The following is a 26,648-nucleotide window of genomic DNA, read 5'->3' as shown; positions in this document are numbered from 1 at the left end:
TCTAAGTGAAATAAGTCACATAGAAAAAGAAACTTATCATAAGATATCACTTATGAAGATCCTGTAAACATGGCTACACATGAACTGAGTTAGGAAAGAGAACAGAGTGTCACATTTAGAAAACACTCTTATGCCTGCTTAAGAGGAAAGGAGAGGTGGGGTGATGCATAAAACCAGAGTTTGATATAAGCACAGGTACCATTTCTAAAACCAACTGTGGAATAGACAAGACCTACACCTTCGTCAGTGAAAGGGACTCTAATCCCCATATTTCCCGCAGAGGAATAGATCTGACTAGTAAGAATCTTAAAACCTATGTATTGATATGTCTCTGTAAGGGAATCAAGTGTGTCTAGACTGGCATAAACATGGCAGCGAGAATCAGCTCAAACCCACTATAAAAAGGAATTTCAAAACAAAACCAAAAAACAGGGAAATTCTTTACATTTCCTTCAGGGTCTCTGATGAAACCTGGAATGACCCTATCTACAATGACAGCTGGATGTGGCATAAGGCTGGACACCTGGGACTGAGAGGATTGGTGAGATTGGGTGAGCAAATGAAGACCCTTTAAAGCAAAAATGCATGGCCCCCATTCCATGGGTCCCAACTCTCCATGTTGAAGGGAATATTACTACAGCTATAACATGTACGGGAAACCTAGAGAATGGACACACTGTGAATACAAAAGGTTTCTAAAACTCAACGAGTAGTCCCTCTCCTGGTGCTCCGGTTTGACTTTCCAACTGCTTTACTATCAATCTCCCAACTTGGAGAGAAAACCCCTTTAACCTCCTGGTTCGCACAGGTTGCCAATTTCGCAGAGGATGGCAGGGAAGAGGGAGAACCAATGAGAGAGTAGCTGTTAGGCATTTGGACGGGCACATGCCACTCTAATTTCCCGGCAGGAAGAAGAATTAACCAGAGTCTCAGCAACCCACCGGGAACCATTATAGGTCCTGAACCAAAATTTTGGACTTGCATACACCTCACAAAAAACGAGTTGAAAAATGGAGCTCAGGGGCACAGCAATTCACAAACTGGCAGAGTAATAAAGGAAAACTATCGTCCAAAAAATCTGTTGAGGGAAGGCAGCGAGGCGGACTTGAAAGAGAGACAGAATAGCAGGAAACAGATTTCAAGAGGTACGTTGGAATTGCCTTTAAAGCACAGGAACAAGGGCACAACTTCGACAATGACGCACTTGGCCAAAAAGGGCGTATGCGTTTTCTCCTGAATATATTCAGGAGAAAACGCATACACCCTTTTTGGCCAAGCAAGCAAGCGGGCCATGCAAATCTGCACTACAAAGAAGTATCACTTCCCACCGGTCAAAAGGGACATCCACAAATGTGTCAAAACCAGAAAGGCAAGAAAGGCCCTGGAGAAGAGGGAGCCTTGTTATGCTGATGGGCGGGATGTAAATTGCCAACTGCCTCACTGGAGGAGTGCATTGCGTTCCCAAAACAAGTAAACAACAGAGCTACAGAGCCAAGGGCACTTCCTCTCTAGGGAATATACCTTGGGAAAACTGAAAATCAATAAGACAGAGCCACCCCCAAATTTAGGGCTGCACTGCTTACAAGAACCTCAACTTGGGTAGACCTTAAATATCCCAGGAAATATAAAAATGGTTGAAAAAACTGTGGTATTTATGTACGATGGAATATCCCTCAGCCGTGAAATCAATGTCATAAGACCAGGAGCAGCAAAGTGAGTGGATTCAGGTACGATGATTCTAAGTGAAATAAGTCACACAGAAAAAGAGACTTATCATAAGATATCACTTATGAAGATCCTGTAAACATGGCTACACATGAACTGAGTTAGGAAAGAGAACAGAGTGTCACATTTAGAAAACACTCTTATGCCTGCTTAAGGGGAAAGGAGAGGTGGGGTGATGCAGAAAACCAGAGTTTGATATAAGCACAGGTACAATTTCTATAACCAACTGTGGAATAGACAAGACCTACACCTTCCTCAGTGAAAGGGACTCAAAACCCCATATTTCCCGCAGAGGAATAGATCTGACTAGTAAGAATCTTAAAACCTATGTATTTATATGTCTCTGTAAGGGAATCAAGTGTGTCTAGACTGGCATAAACATGGCAGCGAGAATCAGCTCAAACCCACTATAAAAAGGAATTTCAAAAACAAAACCAAAAAACAGGGAAATTCTTTACATTTCCTTCAGGGTCTCTGATGAAACCTGGAATGACCCTATCTACAATGACAGCTGTAAGTGGCATAAGGCTGGAAACCTGGGACTGAGAGGATTTTTGACATTGGGTGAGCAAATTCAGACCTTTTAAAGCAAAAATGCATGGCCCCCTTTCAATGGGTCCCAACTCTCCATGTTGAAGGGAATATTACTACAGCTATAACATGTACGGGAAACCTAGAGAATGGACACACTGTGAATACAAAAGGTTTCTAAAACTCAACGAGTAGTCCCTCTCCTGGTGCTCTGCTTTGACTTTCCAACTGCTTTACTATCAATATCCCAACTTGGAGAGACAACCCCTTTAACCTCCTGGTTCACACAGGTTGCCAATTTCGCAGAGGATGGAAGGGAAGAGGGAGAACCAATGAGAGAGTAGCTGTTAGGCATTTGGACGGGCACATGTCACTCTAATTTCCCGGCAGGAAGAAGAAGTAACCACAGTCTCAGACACCCACCGGGAACCAGTATAGGTCCTGAACCAAAATTTTGGACTTGCGTACAGCTCACAAAAAACGAGTTGAAAAATGGAGCTAAGGGGCACAGCAATTCACAAACTGGCAGAATAATAAAGGACAACTATCGTCCAAAAATCTGTTGAGGGAAGGCAACGAGGCGGACTTGAAAGCGAGGCAGAATAGCAGGAAACAGATTTCAAGAGGTACGTTGGAATCGCCTTTAAAGCACAGGAAGAGGGGCACAACTTCGACAATGACGCACTTGGCCAAAAAGGGCGTATGCGTTTTCTCCTGAATATATTCAGGAGAAAACGCATACGCCCTTTTTGGCCAAGCAAGCAAGCGGGCAATGCAAATCTGCACTACAAAGAAGTATCACTTCCCACCGGTCAAAAGGGACATCTACAAATGTGTAAAATCCAGAAAGGCAAGACAGGCCCTGGAGAAGAGGGAGCCTTGTTATGCTGATGGTCGGGATGTAAATTGCCAACTGCCTCACTGGAGGAGTGTATTGCGTTCCCTAAAACAAGAAAACAACAGAGGTACAGAGCCAAGGGCACTTCCAGTCTAGGGAATATACCTTGGGAAAACTGAAAATCAATAAGACAGAGCCACCTCCAAATTTAGGGCTGCACTGCTTACAAGAACCTCAACTTGGGTACACCTTAAATATCCCAGGAAATATAAAAATGGTTCAAAAAACTGTTGTATTTATGTACGATGGAATATCCCTCGTCCATGAAATCAATGTCATAAGACCAGGAGCAGCAAAGTGAGTGGATTCAGGTACGATGATTCTAAGTGAAATAAGTCACACAGAAAAAGAAACTTATCCTACGATATCACTTATGAAGATCCTGTAAACATGGCTACACATGAACTGAGTTAGGAAAGAGAACAGAGTCTCACATTTAGAAAACACTCTTATGCCTGCTTAAGGGGAAAGGAGAGGTGGGGTGATGCATAAAACCAGTTTGATATAAGCACAGGTACCATTTCTATAACCAACTGTGGAATAGACAAGACCCACACCTTCCTCAGTGAAAGGGACTCAAAACCCCATATTTCCGGCAGAGGAATAGATCTGACTAGTAAGAATCTTAAAACCTATGTATTGATATGTCTCTGTAAGGGAATCAAGTGTGTCTAGACTGGCATAAACATGGCAGCGAGAATCAGCTCAAACCCACTATAAAAAGGAATTTCAAAAACAAAACCAAAAAACAGGGAAATTCTTTACATTTCCTTCAGGGTCTCTGATGAAACCTGGAATGACCCTATCTAAAATGACAGCTGGATGTGGCATAAGGATGGACACTTGGGACTCAGAGGATTGGTGAGATTGGGTGAGCAAATGCAGACCCTTTAAAGCAAAAATGCCTGGCCCCCATTCCATGGGTCCCAACTCTCCATGTTGAAGGGAATATTACTACAGCTATAACATGTACGGGAAACCTAGAGAATGGACACACTGTGAATACAAAAGGTTTCTAAAACTCAACGAGTAGTCCCCCTCCTGGTGCTCCGTTTTGACTTTCCAACTGCTTTACTATCAATCTCCCAACTTGGAGAGACAAACCCTTTAACCTCCTGGTTCGCACAGGTTGCCAATTTGGCAGAGGATGGAATGGAAAAGGGAGATCCAATGAGAGAGTAGCTGTTAGGCATTTGGACGGGCACGTGTCACTCTAATTTCCCGGCAGGAAGAATTAACCACAGTCTCAGACACCCACCGGGAACCAGTATAGTTCCTGAACCAAAATTTTGGACTTGCGTACAGCTCACAAAAAACGAGTTGAAAAATGGAGCTCAGGGGCACAGCAATTCACAAACTGGCAGAGTAATAAAGGACAACTATCGTCCAAAAATCTGTTGAGGGAAGGCAACGAGGCGGACTTGAAAGCGAGGCAGAATAGCAGGAAACAGATTTCAAGAGGTACGTTGGAATCGCCTTTAAAGCACAGGAAGAGGGGCACAACTTAGACAATGACGCACTTGGCCAAAAAGGGCGTATGCGTTTTCTCCTGAATATATTCAGGAGAAAACGCATACGCCCTTTTGGGCCAAGCAAGCAAGCGGGCAATGCAAATCTGCACTACAAAGAAGTATCACTTCCCATCGGTCAAAAGGGACATCTACAAATGTGTAAAATCCAGAAAGGCAAGACAGGCCCTGGAGAAGATGGAGCCTTGTTATGCTGATGGTCGGGATGTAAATTGCCAACTGCCTCACTGGAGGAGTGTATTGCGTTCCCTAAAACAAGTAAACAACAGAGCTACAGAGCCAAGGGCACTTCCTGTCTAGGGAATATACCTTTGGAAAACTGAAAATCAATAAGACAGGGCCACCCCCAAATATAGGGCTGCACTGCTTACAAGAACCTCAACTTGGGTACACCTTAAATATCCCAGGAAATATAAAAATGGTTCAAAAAAGTGTGGTATTTATGTACGATGGAATATCCCTAAGCCATGAAATCAATGTCATAAGGCAAGGAGCAGCAAAGTGAGTGGATTCAGGTACGATGATTCTAAGTGAAATAAGTCACACAGAAAAAGAGACTTATCATAAGATATCACTTATGAAGATCCTGTAAACATGGCTACACATGAACTGAGTTAGGAAAGAGAACAGAGTCTCACATTTAGAAAACACTCTTATGCCTGCTTAAGGGGAAAGGAGAGGTGGGGTGATGCATAAAACCAGAGTTTGATATAAGCACAGGTACAATTTCTATAACCAACTGTGGAATAGACAAGACCTACACCTTCCTCAGTGAAAGGGACTCAAAACCCCATATTTCCGGCAGAGGAATAGATCTGACTAGTAAGAATCTTAAAACCTGTGTATTGATATGTCTCTGTAAGGGAATCAAGTGTGTCTAGACTGGCATAAACATAGCAGCGAGAGTCAGCTCAAACCCACTATAAAAAGGAATTTCAAAAACAAAACGAAAAAACAGGGAAATTCTTTACAATTCCTTCAGGGTCTCTGATGAAACCTGGAATGACCCTATCTACAATGACCGCTGGATGTGGCATAAGCCTGGACACTTGGGACTGAGAGGATTGGTGAGATTCGGTGAGCAAATGCAGACCCTATAAAGCAAAAATGCATGGCCCCCATTCCATTGGTCCCAACTCTCCAGGTTGAAGGGAATATTACTACAGCTATAACATGTACGGGAAACCTAGAGAATGGACACCCTGTGAATACAAATGGTTTCTAAAATCCTACGAATAGTCCCTCTCCTGGTGCTCCGGTTTGACTTTCCAACTGCCTTACTATCAATCTCCGAAGTTGGAGAGAAAGCCCCTTTAACCTCCTGGATCGCACAGGTTGCCAATTTGGCAGAGGATGGAAGGGAAGAGGGAGAATCAATGAGAGAGTAGCTGTTAGGCATTTGGACGTTCACATGTCACTCTAATTTCCCGGCAGGAAGAAGAATTAAACAAACTCTCAGCCACCCACCGGGAACCAGTATAGGTCCTGAACCAAAATTTTGGACTTGAGTTCAGCTCACAAAAAACGAGTTGAAAAATTGAGCTCAGGGGCAGAGCAATTCACACACTGGCAGAGTAATAAAGGACATCTATCGTCCAAAAATCTGTTGAGTGAAGGCAACGAGGCGGACTTCAAAGCGAGCCAGAATAGCAGGAAACAGATTTCAAGACGTACGTTGGAATCACCTTTAAAGCACAGGAAGAGGGGCACAAATTCGACAATGACGCACTTGGCCAAAAAGGGCGTATGCGTTTTCTCCTTAATATATTCAGGAGAAAACGCATACGCCCTTTTTGGCCAAGCAAGCATGCGGGCAATGCATATCTGCACTACAATGAATTATCACTTCCCACCGGACAAAAGGGACATCCACAAATGTGTAAGAACCAGAAAGGCAAGACAGTCCCTGGAGAACAGGGAGCCTTGTTATGCTGATGGGCGGGATGTAAATTGCCAACTGCCTCACAGGAGGAGTGCATTGTGTTCCCTAAAACAAGTAAACAACAGAGCTACAGAGCCAAGGGCACTTCCAGTCTAGGGAATATACCTTGGGGAAACTGAAAATCAATAAGACAGAGCCACCCCAACTTAGGGTTGCACTGCTTACAAGAACCTCAACTTGGGTACACCTTAAATATCCCAGGAAATATAAAAATGGTTCAAAAAATGGTGGTACTTATGTACGATCGAATATCCCTCAGCCATGAAATCAATGTCATAAGACCAGGAGCATCAAAGTGAGTGGATTCAGGTACGATGATTCTAAGTGAAATAAGTCACACAGAAAAAAGAAACTTATCATAAGATATCACTTATGAAGATCCTGTAAACATGGCTACACATGAACTGATTTAAGAAAGAGAATAGAGTCTCACATTTAGAAAACACTGTTATGCCTGCTTAAGGGGAGAGGAGAGGTGGGGTAATGCATCAAACCAGAGTTTGATATAAGCACAGGTACCGTTTGTATAACCAACTGTGGAACAGACAAGACCTACACCTTCCTCAGTGAAAGGGACTCAAAACGCCATATTTCCGGCAGAGGAATACATCTGACTATTAACAATCCTAAAACTTATGTATTGATATGTCTATGTAAGGGAATCAAGTGTGTAGACTGGCATAAACATGGCAGCGAGAATCAGCTCAAACCCACTATAAAAAGGAATTTCAAAAACAAAACCAAAAAACAGGGAAATTCTTTACAATTCCTTCAGGGTCTCTGATGAAACCTGGAATGACCCTATCTACAATGACAGCTGGATGTGGTATAAGGCAGGACACTTGGGACTGAGAGGATTGGTGAGATTGGGTGAGCAAATGCACACGATTTAAAGCAAAAATGCACGGCCTCCATTCCATGGGTCCCAACTCTCCATGTTGAAGGGAATATTACTACAGCTATAACATGTACGGGAAACCTAGAGAATGGACACACTGTGAATACAAAAGGTTTCTAAAACTCAACGAGTAGTCCCTCTCCTGGTGCTCTGGTTTGACTTTCCAACTGCTTTACTATCAATCTCCCAAATTGGAGAGACCGCCCCTTTAAACTTCTGTTTCGCACAGGTTGCCAATTTGGCAGAGGATGGAAGGGAAGATGGAGAACCAATGAGACAGTAGCTGTTAGGCATTTGGACGGGCACATGTCACTCTAATTTCCTGGCAGGAAGAAGAATTAACCAGAGTCTCAGCCACCCACCGGGAACCAGTATAGGTTCTGAACCAAAATTTTGGACTTGCGTACAGCTCACAAAAAACGAGTTGAATAATTGAGCTCAGGGGCACAGCAATTCACAAACTGGCAGAGTAATAAAGGACAACTCTCGTCCAAAAATCTGTTGAGGGAAGGCAACGAGGCGGACTTGAAAGCGCGGCAGAATAGTAGGAAACAGATTTCAAGAGGTACGTTGGATTCGCCTTTAAAGCACAGGAAGAGGGGCACAACTTCGACAATGACGAACTTGGCCAAAAAGTTTGTATGCTTTTTCTCCTGAATATATTCATGAGAAAACGCATACGCCCTTTTTGGCCAAGCAAGCAAGCGGGCAATGCAATTCTGCACTACAAAGAAGTATCACTTCCCACCGGTCAAAAGGGACATCCACAAATGTGTAAAAACCAGAAAGGCAAGACAGGCCCTGGAGAACAGGGAGCATTGTTATGCTGATGGGCGGGATGTAAATTGCCAACTGCCTCACTGGAGGAGTGCATTGCGTTCCCTAAAACAAGAAAACAACAGAGCTACAGAGCCAAGGGCACTTCCAGTCTAGGGAATATACCTTGGGAAAACTGAAAATCAATAAGAGAGAGCCAACCCCAAATTTAGGGCTGCACTGGTTACAAGAACATTAACTTGGGTACACCTTAAATATCCCAGTCAATATAAATATGGTTCAAAAAACAGTGGTATTTTTGTACGATGGAATATCCCTCAGCTATGAAATCAATGTCATAAGACAAGGAGCAGCAAAACGATTGGATTCAGGTACGATGATTCTAAGTGAAATAAGTCACACAGAAAAAGAAACTAATCATAAGATATCACTTATGAAGATCCTGTGAACATGGCTACACATGAACTGAGTTAGGAAAGAGAACAGAGTCTCACATTTAGAAAACACTCTTATGCCTGCTTAAGGGGGAAGGAGAGGTGGGGTGATGCATAAAACCAGAGTTTCATACAAGCACAGGTACCGTTTCTAAAACCAACTTTGGAATATACAAGACCTACACCTTCCTAACTGAAAGGGACACAAAACCCCATATTTCCCGCAGAGGAATAGATCTGACTAGTAAGAATCTTAAAACCTATGTATTGATATGTCTCCGTAAGGGAATCTGGTGTGTCTAGACTGGCATAAACATGGCAGCGAGAATCAGCTCAAACCCACTATAAAAAGGAATTTCAAAAACAAAACCAAAAAACAGGGAAATTCTTTACAATTCCTTCAGGGTCTCTGATGAAACCTGGAGTAACCCTATCTACAATGACAGCTGGATGTGGTATAAGGCTGGACACTTGGGACTGAGAGGATTGGTGAGATTGGGTGAGCAAATGCAGACCCTTTAAAGCAAAAATGCATGGCCCCCATTCCATGGGTCCCAACTCTCCAGGTTGAATGGAATATTTCTACCGCTATAACATGTATGGGAAACCTAGAGAATGGACACACTGTGAATACAAAAGGTTTATAAACTCAACGAATAGTCCCTCTCCTGGTGCTCCGCTTTGACTTTCCAACTGCTTTACTATCAATCTCCCAAATTGGAGGGACAGCCCCTTTAAGCTCCTGGTTCGCACAGGTTGCCAAATTTGCAGAGGATGGAAGGGAAGAGGGAGAACCAAAGAGAGAGTAGCTGTTAGGCATTTGGACGGGCACATGTCACTCTAATTTCCCGACAGGAAGAAGAATGAACCAAAGTCTCAGCCACCCACCGGGAACCAGTATAGGTCGTGAAACAAAATTTTGGACTTGCGTACAGCTCACAAAAAACGAGTTGAAAAATTGAACTCAGGGGCACAGCAATTCACAAACTGGCAGAGTAATAAAGGACAACTATCGTCCAGAAATCTGTTGAGGGAAGGCAACGATGTGGCCTTGAATGTGACGCAGAGTAGCAGGAAACAGATTTCAAGAGGTACGTTGGAATCACCTTTAAAGCACAGGAAGAGGGGCACAACTTCGACAATGACGCACTTGGCCAAAAGGCTGTATGCATTTTCTCCTGAATATATTCAGGAGAAAACGCATACGCCCTTTTTGGCCAAGCAAGCAAGCTGGCAATGCAAATCTGCACTACAAAGAAGTATCACTTCCCACCGGTCAAAAGGGACATCCACAAATGTGTAAAAACCAGAAAGGCAAGACAGGCCTTGGAGAACAGGGAGCCTTGTTATGCTGATGGGCGGGATGTAAATTGCCAACTGCCTCACTGGAGGAGTGCATTGCGTTCCCTAAAACAAGTAAACAAGAGAGCTACAGAGCCAAGGGCACTTCCAGTCTAGGGAATATACCTTGGGAAAACTGAAAATCAATAAGACAGAGCCACCCCGAAATTTAGGCCTGCACTGCTTACAAGAACCTCAACTTGTGTACACCTTAAATATCCCAGGAAATATAAAAATGGTTCAAAAAACTGTGGTATTTATGTACGAAGGAATTTCCCTCAGCCATGAAATCAATGTCATAAGACCAGGAGCAGCAAAGTGAGTCGATTCAGGTACGATGATTCTAAGTGAAAAAAGTCACACAGAAAAAGAAACTTATCATAAGATATCACTTATGAAGATCCTGTAAACATGGCTAAACATGAACTGAGTTAGGAAAGAGAACAGAGTCTCACATTTAGAAAACAATCTTATGCCTGCTTAAGAGGAAAGGAGAGGTGGGGTGGTGCATAAAACCAGAGTTTGATATAAGCACAGGTACCATTTCTATAACCAACTTTGGAATAGACAAGACCTACACCTTGCTCAGTGAAAGGGCCTCACAACCCCATTTTTCCCGCAGAGGAATAGATCTGACTAGTAAGAATCTTAAAATCTCTGTATTGATATGTCTCTGTAAGGGAATCATGTGTGTTCCGACTGGCATAAACATGGCAGTGAGAATCAGCTCAAACCCACTATAAAAAGGAATTTCAAAAACAAAACCAAAAAACAGGGAAATTTTTTACATTTCCTTCAGGGTCTCTGATGAAACCTGGAATGACCCTATCTACAATGACAGCTGGATATGGCATAAGGCTAGACACTTGGGACTGAGAGGATTGGTGAGATTGGGTGAGCAAATGCAGACCCTTTAAAGCAAAAATGCATGGCCCCCAATCCATGGGTCCCAACTCTCCATGTTGAAGGGTATAGTACTACAGCTATAACATGTACACGAAACCTAGAGAATGGACACACTGTGAATACAAAAGATTTCTAAAACTCAACGTGTAGTCCCTCTCCTGGTGATCCGGTTTGACTTTCCAACTGCTTTACTATCAATCTCCCAACTTGGAGAGACAACCCCTTTAAACTCCTGGTTCGCACAGGTTGCCAATTTGGCAGAGGATGGAGGGGAAGAGGGAGAACCAATGAGAGAGTAGCTGTTAGGTATTTGGTCGGGCACATGTCACTCTTATTTCCCGGCAGGAAGAAGAATTAACCAGAGTCTCAGCCACCCCCCGGGAACCAGTATAGGTCCTGAAACAAAATTTTGGACTTGCGTACAGCTCACATAAAACAAGTTGAAAAATGGAGCTCAGGGGCACAGCAATTCACAAACTGGCAGAGTAATAAAGGAAAACTATCTTCCATAAATCTGTTGAGGGAAGGCAACGAGGCAGACTTGAATGTGAGGCATAATAGCAGGAAACAGATTCCAAGAGGTACGTCGGAATCCCCTTTAAAGCACAGGAAGAGGGGTACATCATCGACAATGACGCACTTGGCCAAAAAGGGCGTATGCGTTTTCTCCTGAATATATTCAGGAGAAAACGCATACGCCCTTTTTGGCCAAGCAAGCAAGCGGGCAATGCAAATCTGCTCTACAAAGAAGTATCCCTTCCCACCGGTCAAAAGGGACATCCACAAAATGTGTAAAAACCAGAAAGGCAAGACAGGCCCTGGAGAACAGGGAGCCTTGTTATGCTGATGGGCAGGATGTAAATTGCCAACTGCCTCACTGGAGGAGTGCATTGTGTTCCCTAAAACAAGTAAACAACAGAGCTACAGAGCCAAGGGCACTTCCAGTCTAGGGAATATACCTTGGGAAAACTGAAAATCAGTAAGACAGAGCCACCCCCAAATTTAGGGCTGCACTGCTTACAAGAACCTCAACTTGGGTACACCTTAAATATCCCAGGAAATATAAAAATGGTTCAAAAAACTGTGGTATTTATGTACGATAGAATATCCCTCAGCCATGAAATCAATGTCATAAGACCAGGAGCATCAAAGTGAGTGGATTCACGTACGATGATTCTAAGTGAAATAAGTCACACAGAAAAAGAAACATATCATAAGGTATCACTTATGAAGATCCTGTAAACATGGCTACACATGAACTGAGTTTGGAAAGAGAACAGAGTCTCACATTTAGAAAACACTCTTATGCCTGCTTAAGAGGAAAGGAGAGGTGGGGTGGTGCATAAAACCAGAGTTTGATATAAGCACAGGTACCATTTCTATAACCAACTTTGGAATAGACAAGACCTACACCTTGCTCAGTGAAAGTGACTCACAACCCCATATTTCCCGCAGAGGAATAGATCTGACTAGTAAGAATCTTAAAATCTATGTATTGTTATGTCTCTGTAAGGGAATCATGTGTGTTCAGACTGGCATAAACATGGCAGCGAGAATCAGCTCAAACCCACTATAAAAAGGAATTTCAAAAACAAAACCAAGAAACAGGGAAATTCTTTACATTTCCTTCAGGGACTCTGATGAAACCTGGAATGACCCTATCTTCAATGACAGCTGGATGTGGCATAAGGCTGGACACTTGGGACTGAGAGGGTTGGTGAGATTGGGTGAGCAAATGCAGACCCTTTAAAGCAAAAATGCATGGCCCCCATTCCATGGGCCCAACTCTCCATGTTGAAGGGAATATTACTACAGCTATAACATGTATGGGAAACCTAGAGAATGGACACACTGTGAATAAAAAAGGTTTCTAAAATTCAACGAATAGTACCTTTCCTGGTGCTCCTGTTTGACTTTCCAACTGCTTTACTATCAATTTCCCAAATTGGAGAGACAGCCCCTTTAAGCTCCTGGTTCGCACAGGATGCCAATTTTGCAGAGGATGGAAGGGAAGAGGGAGAACCAATGAGAGAGTAGCTGTTAGGCATTTGGACGGGCATATGTCACTCTAATTTCCCGGCAGGTAGAAGAATTAACCGGAGTCTCAGCCACCCACCCGGAACCAGTATAGGTCCGGAACCAAAATTTTGGACTTGCGTACAGTTCACAAAAAACGAGTTGAAAAATGGAGCTCATGGGCACAGCAATTCACAAACTGGCAGAGTAATAAAGGACAACTATCGTCCAAAAAATCTGTTGAGGGAAGGCAGCGAGCCAGACTTGAAAGAGAGACAGAATAGCAGGAAACAGATTTCAAGAGGTTCGTTGGAATCGCTTTTAAAGCACAGGAAGAGGGGCATAACTTCGACAATGACTCACTTGGCCAAAAAGGGCGTATGTGTTTTCTCCTGAAGATATTCATTAGAAAACGCATACGCCCTTTTTGGCCAAGCAAGCAAGCGGGCAATGTAAAGCTGCACTACAAAGAAGTATCCCTTCCCACCGGTCAAATGGGACATCCACAAATGTGTAAAAACCAGAAAGGCAAGACAGGCCCTGGAGAACAGGGAGCCTTGTTATGCTGATGGGCGGGATGTAAATTGACAACTGCCTCACTGGAGGAGTGCATTGTGTTCCCTAAAAGAAGTAAACAACAGAGCTACTGAGCCAAGTGCACTTCCAGTCTAGGGAATATACCTTGGGAAAACTGAAAATCAATAAGACAGAGCCACCCCCATATTTAGGGCTGCACTGCTTACAAGAACCTCAACTTGGGTACACCTTAAATATCCAAGGAAATATAAAAATGGTTCAAATACTGTGGTATTTATGTACGATGGAATATCCCTCAGCCATGAAATCAATGTCATAATACCAGGAGCAGCAAAGAGAGTGGATTCAGGTACGATGATTCTAAGTGAAATATGTCATACAGAAAAAGAAACTTATCATAAGATATCACTTATGAATTTCCTGTAAACATGGCTACACATAAACTGAGTTAGGAAAGAGAACAGAGTCTCACATTTAGAAAACACTCTTATGCCTGCTTAAGGGGAAAGGAGAGGTGGAGTGATGCATAACACCAGAGTTTGACATAAGCACAGGTACCATTTCTATAACCAACTTTGGAATAGACAAGACCTACACCTTGCTCAGTGAAAGGGGCTCAAAACCCCATATTTCCCGCAGAGGAATAGATCTGACTAGTAAGAATCTTAAAACCTATGTATTGATATGTATCTGTAAGGGAATCAATTGTGTCTAGACTGGCATAAACATGGCAGCGAGAATCAGCTGAAACCCACTATAAAAAGGAATTTCAAATACAAAACCAAAAAACAGGGAAATTCTTTACATTTCCTTCAGGCTCTCTAATGAAACCTGGAATGACCCTATCTACAATGACAGCTGGATGTGGCATAAGGCTGGACACTTGGGACTGAGAGGGTTGGTGAGATTGGGTGAGCAAATGCAGACCCTTTTAAGCAAAAATGCATGGCCCCCAATCCATGGGTCCAACTCTCCATGTTGAAGGGAATATTACTACAGCTATAACATGTACACGAAACCTAGAGAATGGACACACTGTGAATACAAAAGATTTCTAAAACTCAACGTGTAGTCCCTCTCCTGGTGATCCGGTTTGACTTTCCAACTGCTTTACTATCAATCTCCCAACTTGGAGAGACAACCCCTTTAACCTCCTGGTTCGCACAGGTTGCCAAATTGGCAGAGGATGGAAGGGAAGAGGGAGAACCAATGAGAGAGTAGCTGTTAGGTATTTGGTCGGGCACATGTCACTCTAATTTCCCGGCAGGAAGAAGAATTAACCAGAGTCTCAGCCAACCCCCGGGAACCAGTATAGGTCCTGAAACAAAATTTTGGACTTGCGTACAGCTCACATAAAACGAGTTGAAAAATGGGGCTCAGGGGCACAGCAATTCACAAACTGGCAGAGTAATAAAGGACAACTATCGTCCATAAATCTGTTGAGGGAAGGCAACGAGGCAGACTTGAATGTGAGGCATAATAGCAGGAAACAAATTCCAAGAGGTACGTTGGAATCGCCTTTAAAGCACAGGAAGAGGGGTACATCATCGACAATGACGCACTTGGCCAAAAAGGGCGTATGCGTTTTCTCCTGAATATATTCAGGAGAAAAGGCATACGCCCTTATTGGCCAAGCAAGCAAGCGGGCAATGCAAATCTGCACTACAATGAAGTATCCCTTCCCACCGGTGAAAAGGGACATCCACAAAATGTGTAAAAACCAGAAAGGCAAGACAGGCCCTGGAGAACAGGGAGCCTTTTTATGCTGATGGGCAGGATGTAAATTGCCAACTGCCTCACTGGAGGAGTGCATTGTGTTCCCTAAAACAAGTAAACAACAGAGCTACAGAGCCAAGGGAACTTCCAGTCTAGGGAATATACCTTGGGAAAACTGAAAATCAGTAAGACAGAGCAACCCCCAAATTTAGGGCTGCACTGCTTACAAGAACCTCAACTTGGGTACACCTTAAATATCCCAGGAAATATAAAAATGGTTCAAAAAACTGTGGTATTTGTGTACGATAGAATATCCCTCAGCCATGAAATCAATGTCATAAGACCAGGAGCATCAAAGTGAGTGGATTCACGTACGATGATTCTAAGTGAAATAAGTCACACAGAAAAAGAAACATATCATAAGATATCACTTATGAAGTTCCTGTAAACATGGCTACACATGAACTGAGTTAGGAAAGAGAACAGAGTCTCACATTTAGAAAACACTCTTATGCCTGCTTAAGGGGAAAGGAGAGGTGGGGTGATGCATAAAACCAGAGTTTGATATAAGTACAGGTACCATTTCTAAAACCAACTGTGGTATAGACTAGACCTAAACCTTCCTCAGTGAAAGGGACTCAAAACCCCATATTTCCCGCAGAGGAATAGATCTGACTAGTAAGAATCTTAAAACCTATGTATTGATATGTCTCTGTAAGGGAATCAAGTGTGTCTAGACTGGCATAAACATGGCAGCGAGAATCAGCTCAAACCCACTATAAAAAGGAATTTCAAAAACAAAACCAAAAAACAGGGAAATTCTTTACATTTCCTTCAGGGTCTCTGATGAAACCTGGAATGACCCTATCTACAATGACAGCTGGATGTGGCATAAGGCTGGACACCTGGGACTGAGAGGATTGGTGAGATTGGGTGAGCAAATGCAGACCCTTTAAAGCAAAAATGCATGGCCCCCATTCCATGGGTCCCAACTCTCCATGTTGAAGGGAATATTACTACAGCTATAACATGTACGGCAAACCTAGAGAATGGACACACTGTGAATAAAAAAGGTTTCTAAAATACAACGAATAGTACCTTTCCTGGTGCTCCGGTTTGACTTTCCAACTGCTTTACTATCAATCTCCCAAATTGGAGAGACAGCCCCTTTAACCTCCTGGTTCGCACAGGATGCCAATTTTGCAGAGGATGGAAGGGAAGAGGGAGAAACAATGAGAGAGTAGCTGTTAGGCATTTGGACGGGCATATGTCACTCTAATTTCCCGGCAGGTAGAAGAATTAACCAGAGTCTCAGCCACCCACCCGGAACCAGTACAGGTCCTGAACCAAAATTTTGGACTTGCGTACAGTTCACAAAAAACGAGTTGAAAAATGGAGCTCATGGGCACAGCAATTCACAAACTGGCAGAGTAATAAAGGACAACTATCGTCCAAAAAATCTGTTGAGGGAAGGCAGCGAGCCAGACTTGAAAGAGAGACAGAATAGCAGGAAACAGATTTCAAGAGGTTCGTTGGAATCGCTTTTAAAGCACAGGAAGAGGGGCATAACTTCGACAATGACGCACTTGGCCAAAAAGGGCGTATGTGTTTTCTCCTGAATATATTCAGGAGAAAACGCATACGCCCTTTTTGGCCAAGCAAGCAAGCGGGCAATGCAAATCTGCACTAAAAAGAAGTATCACTTCCCACCGGTCAAAAGGGACATCCACAAAATGTGTAAAAACCAGAAAGACAAGACAGGCCCTGGAGAAGAGGGAGCCATGTTATGCTGATGGGCGGGATGTAAACTGCCAACTGCCTCACTGGAGGAGTGCATTGCGTTCCCTAAAACAAGTAAACAACAGAGCTACAGAGCCAAGGGCACTTCCAGTCTAGGGAATATACCTTGGGTAAACTGAAAATCAATAAGACAAAGCCACCCCCAAATTTAGGGCTGCACTGCTTACAAGAACCTCAACTTGGGTACACCTTAAATATCCCAGGAAATATAAAAATGGTTCAGAAAACTGTGGTATTTATGTACGAAGGAATATCCCTCAGTCATGAAATCAATGTCATAAGACCAGGAGCAGCAAAGTGAGTGGATTCAGGTACGATGATTCTAAGTGAAATAAGTCACATAGAAAAAGAAACTTATCATAAGATATCACTTATGAAGATCCTGTAAACATGGCTACACATGAACTGAGTTAGGAAAGAGAACAGAGTGTCACATTTAGAAAACACTCTTATGCCTGCTTAAGAGGAAAGGAGAGGTGGGGTGATGCATAAAACCAGAGTTTGATATAAGCACAGGTACCATTTCTAAAACCAACTGTGGAATAGACAAGACCTACACCTTCGTCAGTGAAAGGGACTCTAATCCCCATATTTCCCGCAGAGGAATAGATCTGACTAGTAAGAATCTTAAAACCTATGTATTGATATGTCTCTGTAAGGGAATCAAGTGTGTCTAGACTGGCATAAACATGGCAGCGAGAATCAGCTCAAACCCACTATAAAAAGGAATTTCAAAACAAAACCAAAAAACAGGGAAATTCTTTACATTTCCTTCAGGGTCTCTGATGAAACCTGGAATGACCCTATCTACAATGACAGCTGGATGTGGCATAAGGCTGGACACCTGGGACTGAGAGGATTGGTGAGATTGGGTGAGCAAATGAAGACCCTTTAAAGCAAAAATGCATGGCCCCCATTCCATGGGTCCCAACTCTCCATGTTGAAGGGAATATTACTACAGCTATAACATGTACGGGAAACCTAGAGAATGGACACACTGTGAATACAAAAGGTTTCTAAAACTCAACGAGTAGTCCCTCTCCTGGTGCTCCGGTTTGACTTTCCAACTGCTTTACTATCAATCTCCCAACTTGGAGAGAAAACCCCTTTAACCTCCTGGTTCGCACAGGTTGCCAATTTCGCAGAGGATGGCAGGGAAGAGGGAGAACCAATGAGAGAGTAGCTGTTAGGCATTTGGACGGGCACATGCCACTCTAATTTCCCGGCAGGAAGAAGAATTAACCAGAGTCTCAGCAACCCACCGGGAACCATTATAGGTCCTGAACCAAAATTTTGGACTTGCATACACCTCACAAAAAACGAGTTGAAAAATGGAGCTCAGGGGCACAGCAATTCACAAACTGGCAGAGTAATAAAGGAAAACTATCGTCCAAAAAATCTGTTGAGGGAAGGCAGCGAGGCGGACTTGAAAGAGAGACAGAATAGCAGGAAACAGATTTCAAGAGGTACGTTGGAATTGCCTTTAAAGCACAGGAACAAGGGCACAACTTCGACAATGACGCACTTGGCCAAAAAGGGCGTATGCGTTTTCTCCTGAATATATTCAGGAGAAAACGCATACACCCTTTTTGGCCAAGCAAGCAAGCGGGCCATGCAAATCTGCACTACAAAGAAGTATCACTTCCCACCGGTCAAAAGGGACATCCACAAATGTGTCAAAACCAGAAAGGCAAGAAAGGCCCTGGAGAAGAGGGAGCCTTGTTATGCTGATGGGCGGGATGTAAATTGCCAACTGCCTCACTGGAGGAGTGCATTGCGTTCCCAAAACAAGTAAACAACAGAGCTACAGAGCCAAGGGCACTTCCTCTCTAGGGAATATACCTTGGGAAAACTGAAAATCAATAAGACAGAGCCACCCCCAAATTTAGGGCTGCACTGCTTACAAGAACCTCAACTTGGGTAGACCTTAAATATCCCAGGAAATATAAAAATGGTTGAAAAAACTGTGGTATTTATGTACGATGGAATATCCCTCAGCCGTGAAATCAATGTCATAAGACCAGGAGCAGCAAAGTGAGTGGATTCAGGTACGATGATTCTAAGTGAAATAAGTCACACAGAAAAAGAGACTTATCATAAGATATCACTTATGAAGATCCTGTAAACATGGCTACACATGAACTGAGTTAGGAAAGAGAACAGAGTGTCACATTTAGAAAACACTCTTATGCCTGCTTAAGGGGAAAGGAGAGGTGGGGTGATGCAGAAAACCAGAGTTTGATATAAGCACAGGTACAATTTCTATAACCAACTGTGGAATAGACAAGACCTACACCTTCCTCAGTGAAAGGGACTCAAAACCCCATATTTCCCGCAGAGGAATAGATCTGACTAGTAAGAATCTTAAAACCTATGTATTTATATGTCTCTGTAAGGGAATCAAGTGTGTCTAGACTGGCATAAACATGGCAGCGAGAATCAGCTCAAACCCACTATAAAAAGGAATTTCAAAAACAAAACCAAAAAACAGGGAAATTCTTTACATTTCCTTCAGGGTCTCTGATGAAACCTGGAATGACCCTATCTACAATGACAGCTGTAAGTGGCATAAGGCTGGAAACCTGGGACTGAGAGGATTTTTGACATTGGGTGAGCAAATTCAGACCTTTTAAAGCAAAAATGCATGGCCCCCTTTCAATGGGTCCCAACTCTCCATGTTGAAGGGAATATTACTACAGCTATAACATGTACGGGAAACCTAGAGAATGGACACACTGTGAATACAAAAGGTTTCTAAAACTCAACGAGTAGTCCCTCTCCTGGTGCTCTGCTTTGACTTTCCAACTGCTTTACTATCAATATCCCAACTTGGAGAGACAACCCCTTTAACCTCCTGGTTCACACAGGTTGCCAATTTCGCAGAGGATGGAAGGGAAGAGGGAGAACCAATGAGAGAGTAGCTGTTAGGCATTTGGACGGGCACATGTCACTCTAATTTCCCGGCAGGAAGAAGAAGTAACCACAGTCTCAGACACCCACCGGGAACCAGTATAGGTCCTGAACCAAAATTTTGGACTTGCGTACAGCTCACAAAAAACGAGTTGAAAAATGGAGCTAAGGGGCACAGCAATTCACAAACTGGCAGAATAATAAAGGACAACTATCGTCCAAAAATCTGTTGAGGGAAGGCAACGAGGCGGACTTGAAAGCGAGGCAGAATAGCAGGAAACAGATTTCAAGAGGTACGTTGGAATCGCCTTTAAAGCACAGGAAGAGGGGCACAACTTCGACAATGACGCACTTGGCCAAAAAGGGCGTATGCGTTTTCTCCTGAATATATTCAGGAGAAAACGCATACGCCCTTTTTGGCCAAGCAAGCAAGCGGGCAATGCAAATCTGCACTACAAAGAAGTATCACTTCCCACCGGTCAAAAGGGACATCTACAAATGTGTAAAATCCAGAAAGGCAAGACAGGCCCTGGAGAAGAGGGAGCCTTGTTATGCTGATGGTCGGGATGTAAATTGCCAACTGCCTCACTGGAGGAGTGTATTGCGTTCCCTAAAACAAGAAAACAACAGAGGTACAGAGCCAAGGGCACTTCCAGTCTAGGGAATATACCTTGGGAAAACTGAAAATCAATAAGACAGAGCCACCTCCAAATTTAGGGCTGCACTGCTTACAAGAACCTCAACTTGGGTACACCTTAAATATCCCAGGAAATATAAAAATGGTTCAAAAAACTGTTGTATTTATGTACGATGGAATATCCCTCGTCCATGAAATCAATGTCATAAGACCAGGAGCAGCAAAGTGAGTGGATTCAGGTACGATGATTCTAAGTGAAATAAGTCACACAGAAAAAGAAACTTATCCTACGATATCACTTATGAAGATCCTGTAAACATGGCTACACATGAACTGAGTTAGGAAAGAGAACAGAGTCTCACATTTAGAAAACACTCTTATGCCTGCTTAAGGGGAAAGGAGAGGTGGGGTGATGCATAAAACCAGTTTGATATAAGCACAGGTACCATTTCTATAACCAACTGTGGAATAGACAAGACCCACACCTTCCTCAGTGAAAGGGACTCAAAACCCCATATTTCCGGCAGAGGAATAGATCTGACTAGTAAGAATCTTAAAACCTATGTATTGATATGTCTCTGTAAGGGAATCAAGTGTGTCTAGACTGGCATAAACATGGCAGCGAGAATCAGCTCAAACCCACTATAAAAAGGAATTTCAAAAACAAAACCAAAAAACAGGGAAATTCTTTACATTTCCTTCAGGGTCTCTGATGAAACCTGGAATGACCCTATCTAAAATGACAGCTGGATGTGGCATAAGGATGGACACTTGGGACTCAGAGGATTGGTGAGATTGGGTGAGCAAATGCAGACCCTTTAAAGCAAAAATGCCTGGCCCCCATTCCATGGGTCCCAACTCTCCATGTTGAAGGGAATATTACTACAGCTATAACATGTACGGGAAACCTAGAGAATGGACACACTGTGAATACAAAAGGTTTCTAAAACTCAACGAGTAGTCCCCCTCCTGGTGCTCCGTTTTGACTTTCCAACTGCTTTACTATCAATCTCCCAACTTGGAGAGACAAACCCTTTAACCTCCTGGTTCGCACAGGTTGCCAATTTGGCAGAGGATGGAATGGAATAGGGAGATCCAATGAGAGAGTAGCTGTTAGGCATTTGGACGGGCACGTGTCACTCTAATTTCCCGGCAGGAAGAATTAACCACAGTCTCAGACACCCACCGGGAACCAGTATAGTTCCTGAACCAAAATTTTGGACTTGCGTACAGCTCACAAAAAACGAGTTGAAAAATGGAGCTCAGGGGCACAGCAATTCACAAACTGGCAGAGTAATAAAGGACAACTATCGTCCAAAAATCTGTTGAGGGAAGGCAACGAGGCGGACTTGAAAGCGAGGCAGAATAGCAGGAAACAGATTTCAAGAGGTACGTTGGAATCGCCTTTAAAGCACAGGAAGAGGGGCACAACTTAGACAATGACGCACTTGGCCAAAAAGGGCGTATGCGTTTTCTCCTGAATATATTCAGGAGAAAACGCATACGCCCTTTTGGGCCAAGCAAGCAAGCGGGCAATGCAAATCTGCACTACAAAGAAGTATCACTTCCCATCGGTCAAAAGGGACATCTACAAATGTGTAAAATCCAGAAAGGCAAGACAGGCCCTGGAGAAGATGGAGCCTTGTTATGCTGATGGTCGGGATGTAAATTGCCAACTGCCTCACTGGAGGAGTGTATTGCGTTCCCTAAAACAAGTAAACAACAGAGCTACAGAGCCAAGGGCACTTCCTGTCTAGGGAATATACCTTTGGAAAACTGAAAATCAATAAGACAGGGCCACCCCCAAATATAGGGCTGCACTGCTTACAAGAACCTCAACTTGGGTACACCTTAAATATCCCAGGAAATATAAAAATGGTTCAAAAAAGTGTGGTATTTATGTACGATGGAATATCCCTAAGCCATGAAATCAATGTCATAAGGCAAGGAGCAGCAAAGTGAGTGGATTCAGGTACGATGATTCTAAGTGAAATAAGTCACACAGAAAAAGAGACTTATCATAAGATATCACTTATGAAGATCCTGTAAACATGGCTACACATGAACTGAGTTAGGAAAGAGAACAGAGTCTCACATTTAGAAAACACTCTTATGCCTGCTTAAGGGGAAAGGAGAGGTGGGGTGATGCATAAAACCAGAGTTTGATATAAGCACAGGTACAATTTCTATAACCAACTGTGGAATAGACAAGACCTACACCTTCCTCAGTGAAAGGGACTCAAAACCCCATATTTCCGGCAGAGGAATAGATCTGACTAGTAAGAATCTTAAAACCTATGTATTGATATGTCTCTGTAAGGGAATCAAGTGTGTCTAGACTTGCATAAATATGGCAGCGAGAATCAGCTCAAACCCACTATAAAAAGGAATTTCAAAAACAAAACCAAAAAACAGGGAGATTCTTTACATTTCCTTCAGGGTCTCTGATGAAACCTGGAATGACCTTATCTACAATGACAGCTGGATGTGGAATAAGGCTGGACACCTGGGACTGAGAGGATTGCTGAGATTGGGTGAGCAAATGCAGACCCTTTAAAGCAAAAATGCATGGCCCCCATTCCATGGGTCCCAACTCTCCATGTTGAAGGGAATATTACTACAGCTATAACATGTACGGGAAACCTAGAGAATGGACACACTGTGAATACAAAAGGTTTCTAAAACTCAACGAGTAGTCCCTCTCCTGGTGCTCCGGATTGACTTTCCAACTGCTTTACTATCAATCTCCCAACTTGGAGAGACAACGCCTTTAACCTCCTGGTTCGCACAGGTTGCCAATTTGGCAGAGGATGGAAGGGAAGAGGGAGAACCAATGAGAGAGTAGCTGTTAGGCATTTGGACGGGCACATGTCACTCTAATTTCCCAGCAGGAAGAAGAGTTAACCAGAGTCTCAGCAACCCACCGGGAACCAGTATAGGTCCTGAACCAAAATTTTGGACTTGCGTACAGCTCACATAAAACGAGTTGAAAAATGGAGCTCAGGGGCACAGCAATTCACAAACTGGCAGAGTAATAAAGGACAACTATCGTCCAAAAATCTGTTGAGGGAAGGCAATGAGGCGGACTTGAAAGCGAGGCAGAATAGCAGGAGACATATTCCAAGAGGTACGTTGGAATCGCCTTTAAAGCACAGGAAGAGGGGTACAACATCGACAATGACGCACTTTGCCAAAAAGGGCGTATGCGTTTTCTCCTGAAGATATTCAGGAGAAAATGCATACACCCTTTTTGGCCAAGCAAGCAAGCGGGCAATGCAAAGCTGCACTACAAAGAAGTATCCCTTCCCACCGGTCAAAAGGGACATCCACAAATGTGTAAAAACCAGAAAGGCAAGACAGGCCCTGGAGAAGAGGGAGACTTGTTATGCTGATGGGCGGGATGTAAATTGCCACCTGCCTCACTGGAGGAGTGCATTGTGTTCCCTAAAAGAAGTAAACAACAGAGCTACTGAGCCAAGTGCACTTCCAGTCTAGGGAATATACCTAGGGAAAATTGAAAATCAATAAGACAAAGCCACCCCCATATTTAGGGCTGCACTGCTTACAAGAACCTCAACTTGGGTACAACTAAAATATCCCAGGAAATATAAAAGTGGTTCAAAATACTGTGGTATTTATGTACTATGGAATATTCCTCAGCAATGAAATCAATGTCATAAGACCAGGAGCAGCAAAGTGAGTGGATTCAGGTACGATGATTCTAAGTGAAATAAGTCATACAGAAAAAGAAACTTATCATAATATATCACTTATGAATTTCCTGTAAACATGGCTACACATAAACAGAGTTAGGATAGAGAACAGAGTCTCACATTTAGAAAACACTCTTATGCCTGCTTAAGGGGAAAGCAGAGGTGGGTTGATGCATAAAACCAGAGTTTGACATAAGCACAGATACCATTTCGAAAACCAACTTTGGAATAGACAAGACCTACACCTTCTTCAGTGAAAGGTGCTCAAAACCCCATATTTCCCGCAGAGGAATAGATCTGAGTAGTAAGAATCTTAAAACCTATGTATTGATATGTATCTGTAAGGGAATCAAGTGTGTGTAGACTGGCATAAACATGGCAGTGAGAATCAGCTGAAACCCACTATAAAAAGGAATTTCAAAAACAAAACCAAAAAACAGGGAAATTCTTTACATTTCCTTCAGGGTCTCTGATGAAACCTGGAATGACCCTATCTACAATGACAGCTGGATGTGGCATAATGCTGTACACCTGGGACTGAGAGGATTGGTGAGATTGGGTGCGCAAATGCAGACCCTTTAAATCAAGAATGCATGGCCCCCATTCCATGGGTCCCAACTCTCCATGTTGAAGGGAATATTACTACAGCTATAACATGTACGGGAAACCTAGAGAATGGACACACTGTGAATACAAAAGGTTTCTAAAACTCAACGAGTAGTCCCCGTCCTGGTGCTCCGCTTTGACTTTCCAACTGCTTTACTATCAATCTCCCAACTTGGAGAGACAACCCCTTTAACATCCTGGTTCGCACAGGTTGCCAATTTGGCAGAGGATGGAAGGGAAGAGGGAGAACCAATGAGAGAGTAGCTGTTAGGCATTTGGACGGGCACATGTCACTCTAATTTCCCGGCAGGAAGAATTAACCACAGTCTCAGACACCCACCGGGAACCAGTATAGGTCCTGAACCAAAATTTTGGACTTGCGTACAGCTCACAAAAAACGAGTTGAAAAATGGAGCTCATGGGCACAGCAATTCAAACACTGGCAGAGTAATAAAGGACAACTATCATCCAAAAATCTGTTGAGGGAAGGCAACGACGCGGACTTAAAAGCGAGGCAGAATAGCAGGAAATAAATTTCAAGAGGTACGTTGGAATCTCCTTTAAAGCACAGGAAGAGGGGCACAACTTCGACAATGACGCACTTGGCCAAAAAGGGCGTATGCGTTTTCTCCAGAATATATTCAGGAGAAAACGCATACGCCCTTTTTGGCCAAGCAAGCAAGCGGGCAATGCAAATCTGCACTACAAAGAAGTATCACTTCCCACCGGTCAAAAGGGACATCCACAAATGTGTAAAAACCAGAAAGGCAAGACAGGCCCTGGAGAACAGGGAGCCTTGTTATGCTGATGGGCGGGATGTAAATTGCCAACTGCCTCACTGGAGGAGTGCATTGCGTTCCCTAAAACAAGTAAACAACAGAGCTACAGAGCCAAGGGCACTTCCTGTCTAGGGAATATACCTTGGGAAAACTGAAAATCAATAAGACAAAGCCACCCCCAAATTTAGGGCTGCACTGCTTACAAGAACCTCAACTTGGGTACACCTTAAATATCCCAGGAAATATAAAAATGGTTCAAAAAACTGTGGTATTTATGTACGATGGAATATCCCTCAGCCATGAAATCAATGTCATAAGACCAGGAGCAGCAAATTGAGTGGATTCAGGTACGATGATTCTAAGTGAAATAAGTCACACAGAAAAAGAAACTTATCCTAAGATATCACTTATGAAGATCCTGTAAACATGGCTACACATGAACTGAGTTAGGAAAGAGAACAGAGTCTCACATTTAGAAAACACTCTTATGCCTGCTTAAGGGGAAAGGAGAGGTGGGGTGATGCATAAAACCAGTTTGATATAAGCACAGGTACCATTTCTATAACCAACTGTGGAATAGACAAGACCTACACCTTCCTCAGTGAAAGGGACTCAAAACCCCATATTTCCGGCAGAGGAATAGATCTGACTAGTAAGAATCTTAAAACCTATGTCTCTGTAAGGGAATCAAGTGTGTCTAGACTTGCATAAATATGGCAGCGAGAATCAGCTCAAACCCACTATAAAAAGGAATTTCAAAAACAAAACCAAAAAACAGGGAGATTCTTTACATTTCCTTCAGGGTCTCTGATGAAACCTGGAATGACCTTATCTACAATGACAGCTGGATGTGGAATAAGGCTGGACACCTGGGACTGAGAGGATTGCTGAGATTGGGTGAGCAAATGCAGACCCTTTAAAGCAAAAATGCATGGCCCCCATTCCATGGGTCC

The sequence above is a fragment of the Mesoplodon bidens genome (genome assembly GCF_964165515.1).
Source record: "Mesoplodon bidens genome assembly, contig: HAP1_SCAFFOLD_33, whole genome shotgun sequence".
In the NCBI taxonomy this organism is placed as follows: domain Eukaryota; kingdom Metazoa; phylum Chordata; class Mammalia; order Artiodactyla; family Ziphiidae; genus Mesoplodon; species Mesoplodon bidens.
This window is presented reverse-complemented; position numbering follows the sequence as displayed.